Source organism: Aedes albopictus, chromosome 3 (genome assembly GCF_035046485.1).
Source record: "Aedes albopictus strain Foshan chromosome 3, AalbF5, whole genome shotgun sequence".
Lineage (NCBI taxonomy): Eukaryota > Metazoa > Arthropoda > Insecta > Diptera > Culicidae > Aedes > Aedes albopictus.
In genome coordinates this window covers 373,666,457-373,686,522 of record NC_085138.1, presented here as the reverse complement: position 1 = coordinate 373,686,522, position 20,066 = coordinate 373,666,457, and the positions used below count along the sequence as shown (strand labels likewise).

At 38.0% G+C, this 20,066-nt stretch overlaps 2 protein-coding genes across 3 annotated transcripts in view; both read left to right on the top strand.

The window, feature by feature from the left end:
• The window catches only part of LOC109397131 (NADH dehydrogenase [ubiquinone] 1 alpha subcomplex subunit 9, mitochondrial), a 440,561-nt gene that overhangs the window by 97,009 nt on the left and 323,486 nt on the right, over window positions 1-20,066 (top strand). The gene's annotated exons all lie outside the window — the stretch shown is intronic.
• Window positions 13,184-20,066, top strand: part of LOC109409839 (unconventional myosin IC) — a 174,805-nt gene continuing 167,922 nt past the window's right edge. Inside the window, exon 1 of the mRNA XM_029875103.2 lies at window positions 13,184-13,563. The gene's annotated coding sequence lies outside the window, so the exon portion shown is untranslated. The remainder of the gene's footprint in view (window positions 13,564-20,066) is intronic.

The window sequence follows — 20,066 nt, the reverse complement described above, 5'->3', positions numbered from 1 at the left end:
AAAAAAACATGAACTTTTTCGATGTTGTACGTTATATCGAACCAAAATGTACGTTTTATCGAATTCGCTATATATCCATACGGAGCTTAACAATCCGACTTTAGTTTGTTCATTGGGTGCACCTCAAGCTTCTTTACCTTGCGAATGTTCCAACTGCTTCCACCTGTGGAAAATGAGTGCCTTACGTTCGAAGCATGCTCTCTCCAATATTCAGAGAGATTCCAACGTTGTTCATTTGCATTTCCACGCGGAGAAACGAAGCAAGCGTGATGTAGTGTGTGCTGCACAGCAACTCTGTTGCCGGCAGCAAACAGCATAAACATAGAAAACTCACTCTCAGTCTTAGTTCGCGGTCGGTCACTCCACATGGCCGTCGCGTCGTCAATCTGGTCGGTCGTCGGTTAGTCGCTCTCTAGAGCATAGAAGCAGCAGTGCCGGTCGAGGTACTAGGTATACGCCTGGTGGATGACTCAGGTTGATCCTCGCCGCCGTGAGTCCGAATCAACGTCGTCGTCGTCGTTGTCTCGCGAACGCACCGAGGGCCGAGACGAGACAGTCTTGGCCGCAGTGGCAAACTTGCCAGTCCAGTTCGCGCGGGTCTTCCGTAACGTTAAGAAGCTTGTCAGTTGGCGGTGCATCTTCGCTCCATACGAAGAGGAGTCGCGCGCGCGCGCGTTCACACACCACACACACGGTAATGAGCAACGAGCAATGTGATCTTGCTGCGTCCGATCGCCAGAGTTATAGCACGGTTTTATTGTGTTTTATTATTTCGGGTTTATTTTTCTTTTCGCCGTTGAGTTGTGCTTGAGATTTTCTTCTCGCACGCCGGGTTTTGGATTTTGTGCACTGTGCCTGCCTACCTATATGGAAGTGATTCCGATCTTGTACCCAGTCAGTGTTGTGAATTCATTTTTTTTTCCACGGTGATGCTGATGATGCTGATGATGGTGGAAGTGTTGTTTTTCCTTCACGAAAATGTGCACCGTTTGGATGATGTTTGGTTATAGTTTTACCTCCAAACGGTAGTCTTAGTGGACAGAGAAGTGCACGCGGGGAAAGTGCAGTACCTCGTCCGGCTTACCTTCGCTCGGTTGCATATGTTCGCGCGCGTGTGAATTGTTCGCAGTCAGTCAGTTAGCGAGCAGTGCACACATCTATTTGCACGAAGAGTTCAAATGGTTTGGCCACGGACAAGGAGTACCTAAGAAAATGCCAGCCTCAGCACGCCACACCAGAGGCAGACAGCTTCTTCCACACGGTCGGTGATGTTTTTGCTCTTTTGGCCATCGATCTTTGAACCGTCATTATAGTGTGGTGCCCACCGGTCGCCACCGCCGCCGTCCGCGCATCATACACCGCCGTCAACGAGTTGGAGAATATGGAGAAGTTCGATAATAAGTTATTTGGAGAAATGCTTGTTTGGGTGATCATGACCGAAGGCAATGAAGGGCTAATTATTATGTGTAGTTCAAAAGAGTTTTGCTTTTCTTCATAACAATTGATATAATTAGAACATTACCTAAATGCTAACATTCGCTTTTCAACTTTTATTTCGAATTGCAGTGCGATTTGTTTTTCCTTTTTAGTTTCTATCAGAACCGAAATTACAAATCTGGTGGCCCTCTTTCTACAAGATTTGTTTGTAAAAAAAAAAAAACAATTTACTATTCTTACAAAGAAATAGTTTTGTCGATGTGGATTTTTTTTTATAATTCATGAATTCAGATATAGTCGGCACGGAATTCATGACCGATTCCTTTAAAAATTTCACTAAGGATTTGTATTTTCAAAAATCTTCGACAATTTCCTATGAAAACTTTTGACGGAAATGTCGGACGTAAATCGAATTTGTGAATTCGATATTTACAAGATGTTATTTGCAAAACCATTAAAATTGCTTGAGGATCTATTAGGGTTTCTGCAAAAATTGCCAAACCCTTGAATTTTGCTAAAATATCTGCTACAAGTTACAATTCAAATTTAAAAAACAGAAATGTTTAAAGCTGAACCAGAAATTTGAACCGTAATCATAAAAAAAATGAAATGTTGCATGGGTTCAATTTGAATAGATTGTACGCATGCTTAACCAAATCGAAGCCTAGAATAAAAAAAGCTTTATTTGGCTAGAAATTCCTTCAACTTTTCCACGAACTCCGTGAAAAGTTTCTCAAAATATTTTCAAAATTTTCGAAAGAAATTCACACGACTATTCAGCAGACACTTTTGTACTTTTAATTCTACAGAACGTGGGATTTTATGGTAAATGTAGTTAAAAGCTCAAGTTAATCTTGGGCAATTGCGCAAAGCTGAAAAAAAAACAAAAAAAAATGCACAAAACTTACTGATTGGATTGAAAAAAATGTTTACAAGTTTTGGAAATTTCTAATTTAAATAACTTTAAAATCCAAGGATGTTGTTTGCTCTTTTTTGTTTCAAACTTTTATTCATAAAGTGAATTTTTGTGGGGCTCCGGGAAAAGCCATCTGGAGATTGCTCCAGGAACTCCATCTGTAGATAACAGCATCCCCGAGCAGAGGAGAATATCAAATTCATATCAACAGAATCACATAGCCTGTTTTTATATCATAATGTGTTATTATAAACATATTAAAGTATTACTTTTTTATAACATGTTTTGTTGGGCAAACTTATTTTGTTATGATAAAGTTATTGAGATTCATCCACTAAATAACATTTCAGTAACATACTTTGCTGTAGACTAAGTTTTGTTTTTTTTCTACTATTGCAAATGTACAAATATGTGATGAACTATAACACAACAATAACAAGTTTTTAAATTCACTGCAAGTTTCATTGTTATTAAGTTGTTATTGAACCTAACAAAACATGATATTAAATTAGTCTTCCAGGTACAATTTTTTGTTATGATTTTTGTTATTTTGCCGCTTATGACAGACAAGTTTATAACATAATAAAATGTGTTAATAACATAAAAATTACTGATTCCATTATACAGTTATATTATGCCAAAATAACATATTTTATTATGCTGTTGATATTCTCTTCTGCTCGGGCAGGAATCCCATCTAGGAATAGCTTCAGATGTTCTTATAGCGAATGTGTACATGAGCATAAATGACCGTTCAATTCGTAACTGCAACTCCATGATTGACCAGACAAAACGAAACAGCTACTAACAAACGAAGCTTAGGAGTATCTTAACGTTCTCGCTATGTTTATCTTCCAGAATTCCAAGCTTCATCAAGTCAATAAAGCCGCCGGCCACGTTCTTAAGAAATATGAGGATTTCTATTGGAATCCCTGCTGGGAATTCTTCCAGGAACTTATTCAGGGGATTCTATTGGGATTGTATTTGGTAATTCCTCCAATAAGTGCTTCTGGGGAATTCTTCTAGGATTCCATCTAAGGATTACTTATGGAATCCATTCTAGGGATTTCTCCTGGAACTATTTCTGTGGAATCCCCCTTATTCTTTTATTGATTTCTCCTGGGGATTTTTCGAGGAATTCCTTCAAATGTTCCATCAGAGATCACCACCAATGTTTATTCTAGGATTACTCCGGGAAATCTTTATTTTTCATCTCCTGTGTTATGTCAAGATAGGCAATACCCGACCTACGCTAAACTCTCATAGAGAGATTCTCTCAGCAGAGAATAAAACCTCTACTGCAGGCGGTATAACATGTATTATAAGGAACATGAATAAACAGTTTTATATCTGCCATCGCATAAGTAACGTCGTGTTTCTTTCGCACTAGAAAACCCCGTCCATGGAGTTCTTTAAGAACGTTTCCCAATTTTCCTGCAGTCCCGATGACTCAGGTCCCGGTGGCCGGTTACTTCATCCTGGAGGAATAATACAAGGAGCTCCAGAAGGATTTTCGAAGGAAATACCTAAAAGATTTCCGGATTTTCTGAATTCACTCCAGAAATGCTCTCAGAAGGAAATTTGGAAGAATTTTCAAAAGTAACTTACAGTAGATTGTCAGAAGGAATTTCTGGAAGATTTTTATAAAGAACTTCTGTAAGATTTTTAGAATATACTCCTGGACGATTTCCAAAAGAAATCTTCAAAGAATTCCAAGAAGAAACTTCTAGAATATTCCCATGGAGGTTTGCAGAAGAAACTCTTACAGGCACTTCGAGGTTTACTGGGAGGTTTACTGGGAAGAAACTCTTCCCAGAGGCACTTCGGAGGTAAGTCGGAGGCTTACCTAGTAGGAAATTCTGAAGAATTCCTTAACACGATTCTATAGGGAATCCAAAAAAGCTCCTGCAGGAATTTCCGAAGAAATATCTTAAGAAATTCTTCTGATTCCAGAGGTACTTTAGGGTTTTTCGGCCTTGCAAGCTGTTACGCACCGAACCCTAGATGGATTTCCTGAGAGAATGCCTGAAGGAGTTCTTAGGAATATCTCAGAAAGAACCTCAGAAGGATTTTTTTCCCAAAAGGAACATCCCAGAAGGATGTTCTGTAGAATTCCAGGAGTCAGAAATTTCTTTGGGTATGCAAACAAACACTTCTCTTGGAATTCAAAGAGTCAACCAAGTGAAATCGTATGGATTACCTAGGGAAATCCCAGAAGGAATCCTAAAGGGAAACCTTAAAGTAAATCTTGAGGATACCCATAGAACGCGACGCGAAACAGCACTCAACACTTTAAGTTCTTACAACAAAATACAATGATTTAAACTTACCTTTTAAGTCGACCGAATTTGGGCTCTTTGTTGTAAGAACTATGAGATGAGTGTTGTGTCGTGTCTTGCGTTGCGTTCTTTGTGCCTTGTCGAGATTCTTACGTTAGCACAAACCTCAAGAAATTGAAGTAAATCTTGGGGTATTCCAAAAGATTATATAAAAAAACTCCTATGACGTTTCCTAAGGGCAGAAATATCACCAACACCACCAAGCGGCAAAAATCGATAATTTAAGATTTATGCATACATTTGGCCAAGTTTTTCCATACAAACTTCAAGCTTGTTGTGCACCGCCTTAGACTTAATGGATTTTGCTCAAATTTTGAACGTAGCTTCTCGGATTCAAAAAATAAAACTGAATCAGGAGATTAGACTTGGCATTTTTAGAATTGTGGGCCACACTATTGACCATGGTGAGGGGGACAAGGCAGGCTAGTTACCTATGTAAACATCAATTTTGGATGTAAATATGTTGTAATGAATGAGGCTTTTTTCTTTCTTTCTGTTGAATTATTGAGAGATATTGTTAAATTTTAACAAAGTCACATGTCTTGCATATACAGCTACGCTACCCTATTCTTGCCCTAGCTCTCGTGATCACGTTTTCTTCAAGCGCACTATCACCCCAAGTAACACACATGTTATATAAAAGTTACGACAGCGCAAGTTTTGGTTGTATAGAAGTTTATTTTACGTTATTTCAACACAATATTAGAATTACGTAAAATAAACTTCTATACAACCAAAACTTGCGCTGTCGTAACTCTATTATAACATGTGTGTTGCTTGGGACCGTGTTCACTCTCCGCAGGTACTCGCTTACTCTGCCCAATCTTTTCCGCTTCATACTGCTTGCTCCGTCGCTTAGGGTTTGCCTCCAAATCGTCATCTTCACGACCGTCGATCTTATCCGCGGTTTTCACGCGAAACCGCTTTCGCCTTCGAGACATCTGGATGGTTCCCACTCTATCGGTAGCGCGTTTCGTGCTCCTCGACCCGTGATTTTTGTCAGTCACTGAATAGCGATCCCAGACAGAAGGTTTACCATTCTGAAACGTCCTGCTCGGACGGTGGATCGGTTAGAACTCCCTACTTACACTCGGCTTGATAGCTCCCAATCCTCAGAGAAGTCGGCGTTTATACATGTTCTCCTATCTCATATGATTAATGTGAGCGTGGTAGTGCATGACTTGCTTAAATTGTGGAGCTGGTAGCACACACGGTATCAGCTTCTCAATTTCAGGTAATGATCTGCGGAGAGAATACTAGCAAACGAGCGCATAGTTTACAATGGTGATACCGGCGTGCTCCGTATGATCGGATGATGATGAAGTGCTTGAAGAGAGACTGGGTGATGAGAGCGCGACGTTGGAACAGAGGTTCTCAAGAGGTAGTGTGCGGAACATTTTATGTTTTTTGTTTTAATACCTTAGCTAAATTTAATTTTATTTTCGGTTGCAAAGCGATTTATACAGATTGTTGAAACTCAAACGTAACAATGTGCCGTCGTCATTATTATCGTCCTTTCATGGCGATCTACATTGGATAGGATGTGACAACAGAAATTCGCCTGCCTTGTTATTTTTCCGTTCGATTTCGTCGACAATGAAAATCCAGTGCTGCCACTTTTGTTTGTTTCAAGTCTCTCGAACAATTAAAATATAACTATTGAAATGTTGATGCATATTTCTCACCGTAAAGCACGATTTACAATTGGAATAGAAAAGCTAGCATCTAAAATTGCTTTTGAACGCAAAGTTCTTTCATTTATAGTGATATATATCAAAAAATCAATTCATGTTACACCAAATCAATGGTTTTAGTCGATGTTCGGGCTTGAGAGTAACTTAAGGTAGATTTACTTCTGAATGCCGACATATTTGAAGCGACGAGGCTCAAATAAAAATATACAATGATTTTAAATATTGTTATCAAATGCAAAACCTACAAATTAGAAATACGGCCAAGTCAACAACAAAGCGATCTGATCGCAGAAAACGGATATCAATTTTCACCAATCAGTCTCTGTTTGACTGCAAATTGGTCTCAAATTGGATGACTACGTGATCCTAGATGGCGATCAAATTTGTGGGGAGTACTAGATCATTTTCATCAAAATCTGTCAGATTTTTGGAAGGTATGACGTTTTAAATGTTGTACACCGTGCAACGTGCTAATGCATTCTGAGGAACTACCAGTAGGAAAATTCAATTAATTAATCATCATCAGGAAAATTCAGTTAATTTACATACCTAGTTATTGAAGTTTAATCAACAAGGGGCACACATCGGGTACGAGAAAAAGTGTAAGCGAAGGAGGAAGTTCACTCAGATTGCGGTTAAACAAAGTGAATCAATTATGGATTTATCATTTTTTTTTTTTTTTGTAAATTATGTGCACAGACAAACAGACGTAACATTTTTCTAAACAGCTTGGCACTTGCATTTAACGTTCAATTCAAATTTCATTTGATTTGCGCGATCCTTCCACCAGAGGCGCAAGCGTTCGATCGCTTTGACGTTTACCAGTGTACACGTTGCTGAATGATGCAAACGAAAATTGCAGGCGATTTTGTAGTAGTGTGCGTGTTAGCAAACGTCAAATCGAAATTCATCATTGTGGTTTCTGCTTTTAGTGGTGTTGCGTGTACGTACACAATGCATTACACGTACACTACCTGAGTTACTGGTTGAAAATAGTAAACAAAAATCAGCTGCAGGGAATGAAATTATCAGCAAATTGAGACGAAAAACGGCGTTTTTCGAGCAACCGATTTTTTCTGTTTTTACTTTTCCTGTGAGAAATGTTTATCGGTCGTTGCTGTTTGTCCCCGATCAAAGATAGGCGAAAACTGGAAATCTCTCTTTTCATTTTCGCTATCCAACTTTATCGCCTGCAAAGTTATCGCGATAATTATCAGAAGGCAAATAACAAAAATTTGCCGCTAATGGGATTCGAACCTAGACCCTCCACAAAAATGTGTATGAGCGCGCACCATAACCACTCGACCACACAAGCTCCTCGAGAGAGGACAGAAATTTTATACATAAAAGCTACAGCCGGTGACGACGGTACTACGGAAAGGCGAACAAAGAGCAGAAAGCAAACCAGTCAACTTTTCATTGCAGATGATAATCGATTTTCGGCGCAGAGGAACGAGCGAAAACACATTCTCGGGAGAAACCCGGGTCTGAATTTATCGCACGTCTTTTTTCGTCGATAATGCGTGTGGGAGAGTTTTCTACTATCGCGATCGTGATCGATAATTTCATTCCCTGATCAGCTGTTCCCAGCAAAATCAAATGGGCATATTTTCAACCAGTAGATTTGCATTAGTGTTCGTGACTCCGCGCTGCGAAACCACTATTGACCAATCCAAATTCCTGTGTGGTAGTGGTTTGTGTTCAGATTTCCCGTGTTAATCTATCTGTAAGAACTTTGTAAACATCTTTTGTTCTCCCGTATATGGATAGGCTTGCATTAGGTTTCGTGAGACAATTTTTGGACAACTCAATGGTCGACAGTGTCTCGCGCAGTTATACCAACAGGTAGTAGTGTGCTCATGACAAAGACACCGAGCAAAAGTTTTTGATGAATTTCCTTCAAGAGTTACGTCTGTTTGTCTGTGTTATGTGTATTACTATACGAGAATCGTATAGTATTTACTTGATTTAACAAGATAGAAACGGGGGAGAATGCAAAGAATTCAATAATTTGAGGTTATGCTGACAATAAATAAGTACCCCATTGTAAAATTACAAGCACACAATTCCTATTGAGTTGTCCAAAAATTGTCTCACGAAACCTAATGCAAGCCTATCCACACAGAAAAAAATATTCATGTAAAATTCAGCGAGAAATTATGCACATAAAGGGAATGCTAGAGTTAGTGCATATTTACATGAGATATCATGTAAAATTACGTTACAATCGTGTAAATTTCCGCTAATAATCACGTAACGGGTTGGAGTCCATGATGGTTTACGCGATGGTTGACGGAAATTCACACGATGGTAATGTAATTATATCTCATGTAAAAGTGCACTAACTCTAGCATTCCCTTTATGTGCATGATTTCTCGCTGAATTTTAATTACATATTTTTTTCTGTGCATATACGTGAGAACAAAAGATGTTTACAAAGTTCTTACAGATAGATTAACACGGGAAATCTGAACACAAACCACTACACGGTAAAAATTCTGCACGCTCGATTCAAGGGAAAAATCCCTCAACTATTCAACATCCCAATCAACATGATCGGAAATGCTTTTCCCTTGAATTCGCAAAGCTGTCAGTGTTGACTTGGGACCCAAAACAAACCCATCAGGGAAATCAACTAAAAATCACTTCGATTTGCACCACTGTAAGCAGTACGGTCCAAAGGTAAAAACTGTTGATTTGATAATTAGTGCATTGGCCATGAAATTAAATATAGATGACAGGTGGTAGAAAGTGTTTTGCTTTGATTCGCACCTCTCTAGCAGATTTGAAGTAGTGTAGTGGTAAAACGGATGATCATGATTCTCAAGGTCCTGGTATCGAATCTTGGTACGGGGGCATGCTTTTTTTAAATACTTGTTCGGTAATCAAAACATTCTCAACAACGAATTGAAGTGAAGTTTTATTAATATTGAAGAGGCATTGGATGTTCTTTTCCCACTGATATTCAATTGATATCAAATGTATTGAACAGTAGTGCGAATCCAAGTGCCAATCAGTTTATATCAGCGTGCAGAATTTTTACCGTGTACCAGTCAGGAATTTGGATTGGTCAAAAGCCGACGTCGTCTAAAAATACACAGATAAAAATAATGAAGTTTACTCGTTATGTAAACTTCATCTTAGTCACGTAAACTTCCTGTTGCTGAATTACATGACATATAATGGAAGTTTACATGACTTTTCGTGAGATTTACATGACATATCATGTAAATCCCACGCTCCAAACATGTGCATTATATGACGCAGAAATTTACACTATCTTTTCGATCTGTGTAATGTCAAACGTAATTTTGTGTCATTTTGCTCGCTTCTATATGTCGGAGATAAATGACGCAAAATTACATTCTTTTTTCGAAGTGTGTAGGAAAAATCGACAACAAACAGCTGTCACTTCACCTTCCTAGAATGTTTTGCAGCAAGGAAACGAGGTCTAACCTGTGAAAATGGGCTATTATAGAGAGAAAACCTATAACAAAAACAAATGAGGTCACATCGAGATAGGGAGATATCGAGATAAGGAGAAAAAATGTATGCAGAATAAAGGGACCGATCGAACGTCTTCAACCAGAGGCTGGGCTGTACAGAGTATATGAAACTTAACACTAGACAACTGACACGACACACATTTCGAGCACCAGTGGATACGAGGAAAAAACGTTTCTTGCAAAAAGCTTCATCACTTGGAGCGGGAATCGGACCTTCAGCCCATGGCATGGTACGGTTATACGCTTGGTAATGCTAACCGCATGGCCACGAGGCTCCACAAGCTTGTGGAATTTGCAGAAATATAGGTACAACTTTTTGTAAACCTAGTTCTTTTAGTTTTTCAAGTTAGAAAAAAAGTCGAGACAGAATTGTTCAAAAAGCCGGTGCACTATATCGGAACATCCTATATGAGCTGACATTACGTCAACGCGCTCAGCTGGACAATCCTTGTTTGGTTTGTCCACGGCCGGCTGCCGCCACACCGGCCGCGCCGGTAAGATAATGGATCCGCTGCCACCTCCGACAACATAGGCATTATTGGTATATAATTACAGCATAACAAATGATGATCAGTTTGTTATGAGTGTTTCCACTATCGAGCAGATTCGCAGTCGGCTGCCATAGACAGTACAGTACCGGTCAAGCAATATTTCAAAGTTGGTTTTCTTATACCAATTGGTCAATACTCGATAGCTGTGTACTGGGGATAGACAAAATGATCGGGACAGGCAAAATTTTCGCTTTTTAAAAAATGGTCAAATAGCTGTAACTTCTTGAAAAGTGCATCGAAATCTTAACAATCTAAAATTGTTACTGTAAGTTGATCAACTAGTTATGAATCGATGGTCCAATTTTGGGAAAGATCGGGCTATTCCACATGAAGTTAGGAAGATTCTAGAAAAACTCAAAACTATTCGATAGCCAACTTTGAACTGTTATATCTCCGGATTCAATGAACCAAGAAAAAAAAAACAAGACAAAAAACAAACAAGAAAAAAAGTTACAGCCAATTTCATTTATTTTATGATTTATGATAGTAAATTGGTATAATTTGGATATGCTTTCCATTACTTTTCAAATTTATTGCCGGTTATTTTGTTACTATTTTTTGAACTATTGAACTATTGAAGTCAATTCGAGGGAAATCAAATAAACTATAATTACCATCTCGAATTTTAAAACGATGTTGAAATTTTCGATAATATGGTGTTATATCAGAAAAATAATCTAAACGCTATAATTTTCTTCCGTGTGAACAATCTTAGGTTATGTCAAAAGTTTTTCAAATCAAATAAGTCATGAACGCTCAAAATTTCATTGCATTTGGTTCATTGAATCCGGAGATACAACAGTTCAAAGTTGGCTATCGGATAATTTTGACTTTTTTCTAGAATCTTTCTAACTTCATGTAGAATAGCCCGATCTTTCCCAAAATTGGACCATTGATACACAACTAGTTCATCAACTTACAGTAAAATTTTAGATTTTCCGATGCACTTTTAGAAATAGCTGTAGACCATTTTTTGAAAAGTGAAAATTTTACATGTCCTGATCATTTTGGCTATCCCCTGTATTATCGTGGTTCAAAAATCGTTTTGGCTCCCAATCGCTTATTCGATTCGTAACCAGATTCTATACCTTTCTTCCAAAATTTGAGCTCATTTGGTTGAAAAATTAGACTGCACAAGCCCTTCAAAGTTTGTATGGAAATTACTATGGGAAAACGATGTTTTTCATTCAATCGACCGTAGGGTGCCCTAGGGGAAACTTTGTTTCTACGATGCTTCGTTCTTAAGTTATGATTTTTCCAAGAAAAGGCTTTTATGGCACATTTGGACATTTTCAACAAAATTGGCCATAACTCAAAAACGAAAAAAAAGGGCATTCCAAAAATTTCAGCGAAAGAAGCTTAAAAAATAACCTACTCAAACATATTTTTCGAAGATTTTCCACGAGTTTAGGTATAGTTTTTCCGGATTTTCTTTACGAATTTTCTCAACTGTGAAAAAGTTCGTGGAAAACTTTTTCCAGTTCTTTTTTTTTATTCCTGAGAAAATTTGTTTCTACGATGCTTCGTTCTTGAGTTATGATTTTTCTAAGTAGTGTCAAGGGAAAACAATAAAAAAATCCACCTGAGTTTTACGGGCAAATAGGCGACCCTGATTTTTTCTCATTTTTTTTTTGTTCATATATCCATGAGCCCTGCCTGTGGAAAAAAACTTCATGGAAATCTGAAACCCTTCGGCCCAAAACCCGTATGGTAATTAAAAAAAATTCCCATATGTAAAGGGACCTTTGGTGACATGCTGATCCGGTTTGTAGTAGCCTTTCCATGTGAGGAAATGCAGTGTTGCCATTTTTTCAGATTGTTTTCTATTAGTACATTTATTGATAAATTTGTTACTAAATTTTTCTTCTATTCTGTACATCACTGTAGTCATGTATGTACCACAAATCAATCACCACAGTCTAAAACTCCATATTCAACAAAGACGCACGGTTGTTGATGCGACGGCGGACTCGACGTTGTTGGTGGATAGCACATAATGATTCGGTAAATTTGAAGGAAGGTGATGATGATGATGATGCTGTCCAACTGTGTGGAAGTGCTGCTGTTGTGGTGCAATGCGGCAGAGCATAGCGTTCGGAAATTATTGTCCGTGGTGATTTGTGACCGGTGTCGTCGGTGTGTGATATAGGGTACGGTACTGTGGACTGTAGTGGAGCCAATTAGGTGGAGATTGTATGTTTGTCTTTTCCGATCTTGCCGGCGATAAATAGGTCAAGAAAACTGAAAACGTCTGGCGTGGCTTTGGAAGAGATTGGGCATGAGTGCAAGTAAAATATATTGAATCTCGCGAATGAAAAGAGCTAATGTTCTTGAAACTAGTGGAAATTGATGATGGTGATGAAATTAGGGAAAAATAGAGTCATGTAATAAAAAAGGGTTGGCTTTCTCTTTGTATGTTCTGAAAGTCGCTAATGAAGTTAATAGCTAAGTAACTTATAATAATTGCTATATTTAATGTTTCCATTTGTACATTGTTCAACTATTCTTAGATTTTTCTTTCTTGATTATTATTTTTTGCTTATTTGATTATTGGCATTTTCTAAGAACATTTTCTCTTTTATCCATGTCATATGTACATTTTGGGAGCTAATCTTTTGATTATTCAAAATTACTCTATTGGCAACTTTTAGCTATAAAACCGAGAGTTTTCCGTTTTTTAAGTGCAAGTCAATCAATCTACAGTGAAACACTACTATCCAGTGGCCAGCAGTCTTAGGATTATTACTGAAAGTGACGAATTCAACCCACTTTCTTCAGGAAGCAGTAGAAGCAGAGACATTCCTTCGTAAAAGTGTGCACAAGAAAAAAAAACGTCTTCGAGTGAAAGGAACCACCTCCGGTCAGCGCCGCCAGTAGAAGTGGCCTTTGGCTGAAAAGAGGGCTGTGTGAACTATCCGCGTTTCGTACTAATTTCGGAGTGACTGGCTTAGAGTGTGTATAGTTTGACCGGTCGAAGGTATTTGGTACGCTTCAACGCGTAAGCTGGCAGTTGGCACATACTTGCCTACAACAACACGGAATACGCCTGAGAACTACGACGGTTGACGAGGCGGTTGCGGAAAGCGATACGGATTTGGATTAGGCGGACTCGCACCCAAGGTAGGTGTCTTGAACCCGTGCGCTTCTTCAGGTTTGGGTTTCCTGTGCAAAAAGTTGCAACTTATTTGTGGTTAATGTGTGCGGAAGTGAGTGCTTTTGTTGTGAATGAATGACGAATTGTGCGGCTAGTGTAAGTTGATATCTTTCGTATTATGAACGCACCACGCATAAGATTTTGCAGATTTTTAACCACATTAAAATTTGAAACAATGGGGTTTATGTTGGACAGAATATTTTTTTTATCTCAGTCATACAATAATAACGCGACGACCATTTGCTGATTACCTTCCACCATGAAATCCACACTTTTTATCCATGCAAAGAGAACTATTAGAGCGAAGAAGTCTTAGGTGGATTGGATGTAAAATTTTAGAAAAGATTTAATCTTTGACATACATCCTTTTTAATGATTGAACATTACATCGCACATTTCGCGTTTTGGAAAACAACTCGTCCGGAAATTTTTGCAGGTATTTCTAGAGGAATTTCCCCAAAGAATCTATCAGGGATCTCTAAAAAATATTTTCCATGAATTCCTCCATGGATTACTCAGATAAGTCTTCCTAGGATTCCTTAATGAATTCTTCCAGGAGATCTTTCAAGCAGGCATTGGACTTGTGAGCGAGCTCAACGAGCATGAGCCAGCCATGATCGCAGTGTCCCGGTTCTGTGAGCGAACTATTATGCTCAACTCGTCTACAGTCAGTGATCATGTGGGCTCACTTCTGGAATAAACAATGAGCTGGAGTGTGCTTGACGACGCTTTTCTACTTGTTCCATTATATACGAGTCAAAAATCATAGCAAACCATAATTATTTTCATGCACCGATCCTTGCATCGAACAGTCACTTCTGTCACAACCGGCATTTGAAAAAGTTGAGATTCAACTACTGCGGCTTACAAATTGCTTATTAGGCCCCCAGCGTCTGAACCACGACCCCGGATAACTAGCTTAGCAGCATGCATGCATGCATGGGACCCGACTATGCCAAGGGCCGGGATGCCACTAGAACGCGGAAAACGGATGCAGAAACTGAAGCGTTTTACTGGTTTGTGGATTGAAAGTGTAAACTACACACTTTCAATCCAAAAATCAAAAAGGATGGAACTGACCAAAACATAGATTGAAGTTGTGTTTCTGAATTTAATTGGGGTCTGAGAGGAATGGTGACAGTTATTGGTCTTCTAGGGTAACTTTCGATATAAATTATCTGAATAAACTATTGGCCTCGAACGATGTGGTTCACTTCAGGATCAGTCAAGATACTTCGGGTACTGTGGACACTTTAGTTACTTAGTTCCTATTTCGCAACTGTCTTGGGGCCGCCCATTAATTACGTAAAGATCTATGAGTGAAGAAGGGTTTGAAAAATCTAACGTATCATTCAAACATGTTTGGGGTATCATACAAAAAATCCTTCGAGTAGATGTCGAAAAATCGAAAAAAATAATGTTACGTTTTAAATGGACAGCCCCCTTACACGGACACCAATCTCATGGAGAAAATCAAAATAAAACCGCTGTTTATCTTGATGAAGGTTGCGTACACAAAAATTCGGTCGAAAATGTTATATTTATTTTCAGGCTCAGTTAGTTTTGGTACGGTGAGCTGTGGCGCTCGTAGCTCACATTACTGATGAGCGCCCAAGTTCAATGAGCCTGAACGATCATAGCCTAGCTTTCTATTGAGCATCAAGTTAGCATGAAGCCAGCTGAGTTTTGCTCGTGAGCTGAGCTTTTTCAATGCCTGCTTTCAAGCATTCTTTCAGGAATTCATCCTGAGATTTCTCCAGAACTTTTTCAAGGACCCCTCCAGGATTTATTTATGGTTTTCTGATAGAATTTCAAGTTATTCGTCTAGAGAAAAAAATCATGGATTTTCCGGCGTTTCATGCTAATGATTCCTCTAAAACTTCTTTCAGGAATTCCCCTAACAACGTAGCTGGCGTTTTCTACGAAGTTTTAGATCTCAAATATATTGTTATTTTCAATCAAAAATTTTGAAAAGCCGCCTATGATGTAGTGCGCAAGTTTCGAATGGCAAACACGTGCTGCATGTAACAACCGAGAGTAAACGGGGGAAGATGTCCTCACTCTGCTTTCGTTAGCTGAAACCGTAACTAAATTAAGTTTTATCATGGTATGGTCTTCTACAAAGTTGTTCCTTAGGGCCTCAACTACCATTCTTTCAATTCTGAGCCAAATCGAACTCGCCGAACCGGCGTGCCGTATCAGAGACTGGAGGTCATCCAATTTCCCATATAGTTCGACTGAACATCCCATACAATTCTTCAACTCATTTGCGCCAGCTTATTTTTTAACCGATTGAGCTGAATCTTTCACAGATTGTTCTTCTCATCCAAAGGCACGATTCTAGAGGGTACCCCGTGAATTTTGGAAACTTTTTTTCGTCTCATACAAATGTGGGCCGGTCTATTCTACACTCATAACAGTAGTCATATTCGTTATACACACTGACGTTGCCTGTGGTGGATGGACCTATTTGAAGATTGATAGATGTAACTATATTCTTTTGGGACAATCAGATTCATTCAAATTGTCCTGAAGTTTCTTTGATATTAACATCCACTACACTAGAATCTAAGACCTCCTTGGAATTTTATTAACTATTGCAAAGTTCTTTCGGAATGATTCAGACCAATCAAATACCAGAAAAGATCAGTTCTCCAGATCTACATATGTGACAGTATATTTTTCCAATTCTTCTTCTTCTGTATGGCTCTACGTTCCCTCTGGAACTTGACCTGCCGCTCTCCAACTTAGTGTTCTTTGAGCACTTCCACAGTTATTAATTGGAGGGCTTTCTTTGACAGCCATTTGTATGAATTAGTATATTGTGAGGTACGGTGTGCTGAAACATGATTATTATCGCACTTTCATGAACCTAAAATATTGTTTCGTTATAAGACAGCCTTAACCGTATAGAAAAAGATTCTGGAGGGTAGAAAATCTTTCATCGGCGAACATTAAAATAAATTTCATTTTAGTATTGTACTATTTTTCTCATATAAACTAGTGCTACGCAAAAATATTAAAACTGAAGTCGTCCTAAAAAGGACACTTTTCTAATCTTAAACTTTTAAACCCTTTGAGTGAAACAAGCGTAGAAGTTTTTACAACAAATAAGAAGTTGTTTTCGACGTTCATTTTATGTGGCCAGCCCACTATAGTCTGCCAAAATTCATATATCAGCAATAGAGCAGTATACATGAATTGCAAGACCTTTATGTGATGATTTTGCTTCTTATCTTTTGCGGATTTCACCCTGACAAATAAGACTTCAACTGTAAGGTCTTATTCAGTGTCTGTAAACTTCAGGAACCTTCATCGGTTTATGTTGCTGAGCTGGTAGCAATCAACTTCGCTTTGGGGATGATTTTCAACATGCCCGCAGACAATTTCTTCATTTTTTCGGATAGTCTTAGTTCTGTTGTACGGTTCCGGTTATAATGACATCGACCACGTAGTTTGGCAGTGCCCGGATAATTACGGCTCCAGAGCTCTTCTTTTGGATACCCTTGAGTCTCGAGGTACACAACCGCTTTTGTGCTTATGAGAGATGTGTTGGGGACCCGTGATGCCAAATACATGGGATTCGCTTGTATTCTTACCCAGTATTTTTCTTTGTTTTTGCCTTCCTTCTGGTGTCTTGCCATCCGACAGAAGAATAACCCTTTGGAATCTGGTATCCAATCGCTACAAAGACAACGTATGAGTTTCAGAAAATCCTTTTATGCAATTCATTATTATAATTTCTATTTTATACTACTCATTTCAGTATCATAATGACTTTCTTTTCCGTACCGGTTCATTATGCAACTGAAATGAGTTGCATAATGAAAAATAGTTGCATAATGTTCATTATGCAACTCATTTGAGTTGCATTATGAACATTATGCAACTCAAATGAGTTGTATAATGAAAAAATCATTGCATAAAATTTTGTATGGAACTCGTTGCAAAACTCGATTTTTTCAGCACTCTTCGTATTTATCCATCTCGGCAAGCCTCGTTGGATAAATGTACGACTCGTGCTGAAAAAATCAACTTTTTGCAACTCGTTACATAAATAACTATTAAAGTTCCCTTTCCAAGTCCATGAAAGGAACTTGTTTAAAAAGATAATGAACATTAACGAGTTTATCTTCTTGTTACTACTAAAATAATATCCTTCATGTGATAGTTTTGTCACTTATATGAAAAATTGAACAGAATCAATGATACAGGGTGACGATGGCTATTATCGGCGGGTTTGTTATCTTCGTCATGAGGGATTTTTGTCGGACAAATTTCCTGAAACTTGGTCGTATAATTCAGCTTGGTAGGGAAGGATTTGAAACCAACTTTGAGTTCAACAGCTTTCAAAAATCCACCCATGACGAAGAGAACAAAACTGCCGAAAATACACAATTTCCCCTACTATGAAAATCGATGATGTTCATCCAAATTAGGCATATTCACGTGGAAACTAGTGCAATTAGTCACAATTATGGTATTATTTCAGAAGTAACAATAAGATAAAATGTTTATTCTCCTGGATCACGTTCTGGCCAAAATTCGCATCCAATCAACTTTTCAGTGTTTTATGTTTATGGAATCCGCAAGCACTGAATCATATTTAAACCATCGCGCAGTAATAATGACATTTTCGCAACCTAAATTTGTTGTAAAAGTACGCTACAATTTTAACTTCTGTTTTGTCAGCAACAAAAAAAAAATCGAGATCATATTATTATCTGTTACCGGTTGGGATAAAGAGTCATCGCTGCGCCTTCTTTGTTGCTCGTTTTGTCGTCTTTTGACATTTTTTTTCATGGTCCGCAAGAGATAAGAGGCAAAATCTTCACATAAAGCTCATGCAATTTATGTATAGCCTAGTGTATAGTGCTCTATTGCTGATATATGAATTTTGGCAGACTATAGTGGGCTGGTCACATAAAGCGAACGTCGAAAACAACTTGTTATTCGTTGTAAAAACTTTTACGCTTGTTTCACTCAAAGTGTTTAAAAATTTGTGATTGGAAAAGCGTCCTAAAACGAGGACTGATCAGTTTTACTATTTTTGCGTAGCACTAGTTTATATGAGAAAAATGGTACAATACAAAAATCAAATTTATTTTAATTTTCCCCGATGAAAGATTTTCTACCCTCCAGGTATTCTTCTGCTATTTTCTCCTACTCGGGAAGAAACGTTATATAGTTCTAGGTTATTATGTGTTATCCAAACTGTGCCGGTTAGTCAAGGTGTTTCTATTTAAGCACCCCTTTAATTGTACATTCCCATGGATGAATTCACCTGTAAACTCCTGGTTGAATATTTAACAAAACCTCTTGAGATATTTTTGGAAAAAAATCTTGGAGAAATCCCTTAATAAAAAAAAAGAATTCCTGAAGGAATCCATAGAGAAATTCCTAGAAGTACTCTGCCGTTCTACGCATAATTGTCCCATGTTATAGTGGATTCCCATATAACATGGGACAATTGAGCGTAGAACGGCAGTACTGTTGGAGGAAATCCTAAAAGAATTTCTGGGAAAATACGTAGAGGAATACCTGGCGGAATTTCTGTTGAATTTATGCAAGAATGTCTTCCAGCCTTTCCGTAAAAACTCCTTTCAAGAATCTCGGAAAGAATTTTTAGATAATATTCTGAAAGAATCGTTGGAGGATTTTCTAAGACTTTCCTAAGAAGTCTTTGGAGTATTTTCTGGACGAGAAATGCTAAGAAGGAATATCTAAAGGAATGTGAAAAAATCGTGGGAATTTCGTGGAAGTGATTATTAAACTTGCAGAATTTCTAAAAAATCCTTGGAGAAAATTCTTTAGAAAGCTTCTAAGAAAATATAGAAGGAGTTCTGAATTTCTGAATCTTAATGTATTCGTGAATCATTTTCAAAAAAATCCATGGAGTATTTTTGAGAAAGTTCATGGGAGGATTTCTGGAAAGTCATCTACGAAAAATTTCCTAAGGAGTACCTGAAAGAATTTCTTGGGTGATTTTTTCAGGAACTCGTGAAAGATTTTTTTAAATAAATCGTAGGATGGATTTCAGCAAGGGGCCATGAAAGAATTATCGAAAAATCTGTGGAATGTAAAAAAAAAAATTGGAGCAATTTTCAAAGAAATCTCTGGGGAAAAATCTGTAGATATTGAAAGAAGTTTTTATAGGAATCCCTGCAGAAAATTGCCGAGTGGATCTCACATTTATTTTAAAAGAGTCCCTGGAGGAAGTTCTAAAGAAATCCCAGGAAGATTTTCTGACATAAATTAAATAAAAAAAAAATCAAGAGGATTTTCTAAAGCAAACCCCGAAGAAAGTTTTGGAATAAATCATTTGAAGATTGTTTGAGAGAATGCTTAAATGAATTTTTCAGAAAAAAATCTACAAAAGTCCCGAAAAAAAAAGATAAATCTCTGGAGGATTTTCTAAAGAAACCCCTGTATGAATTTCTACAGAAACCCATACTTTCTCTCTCCTATC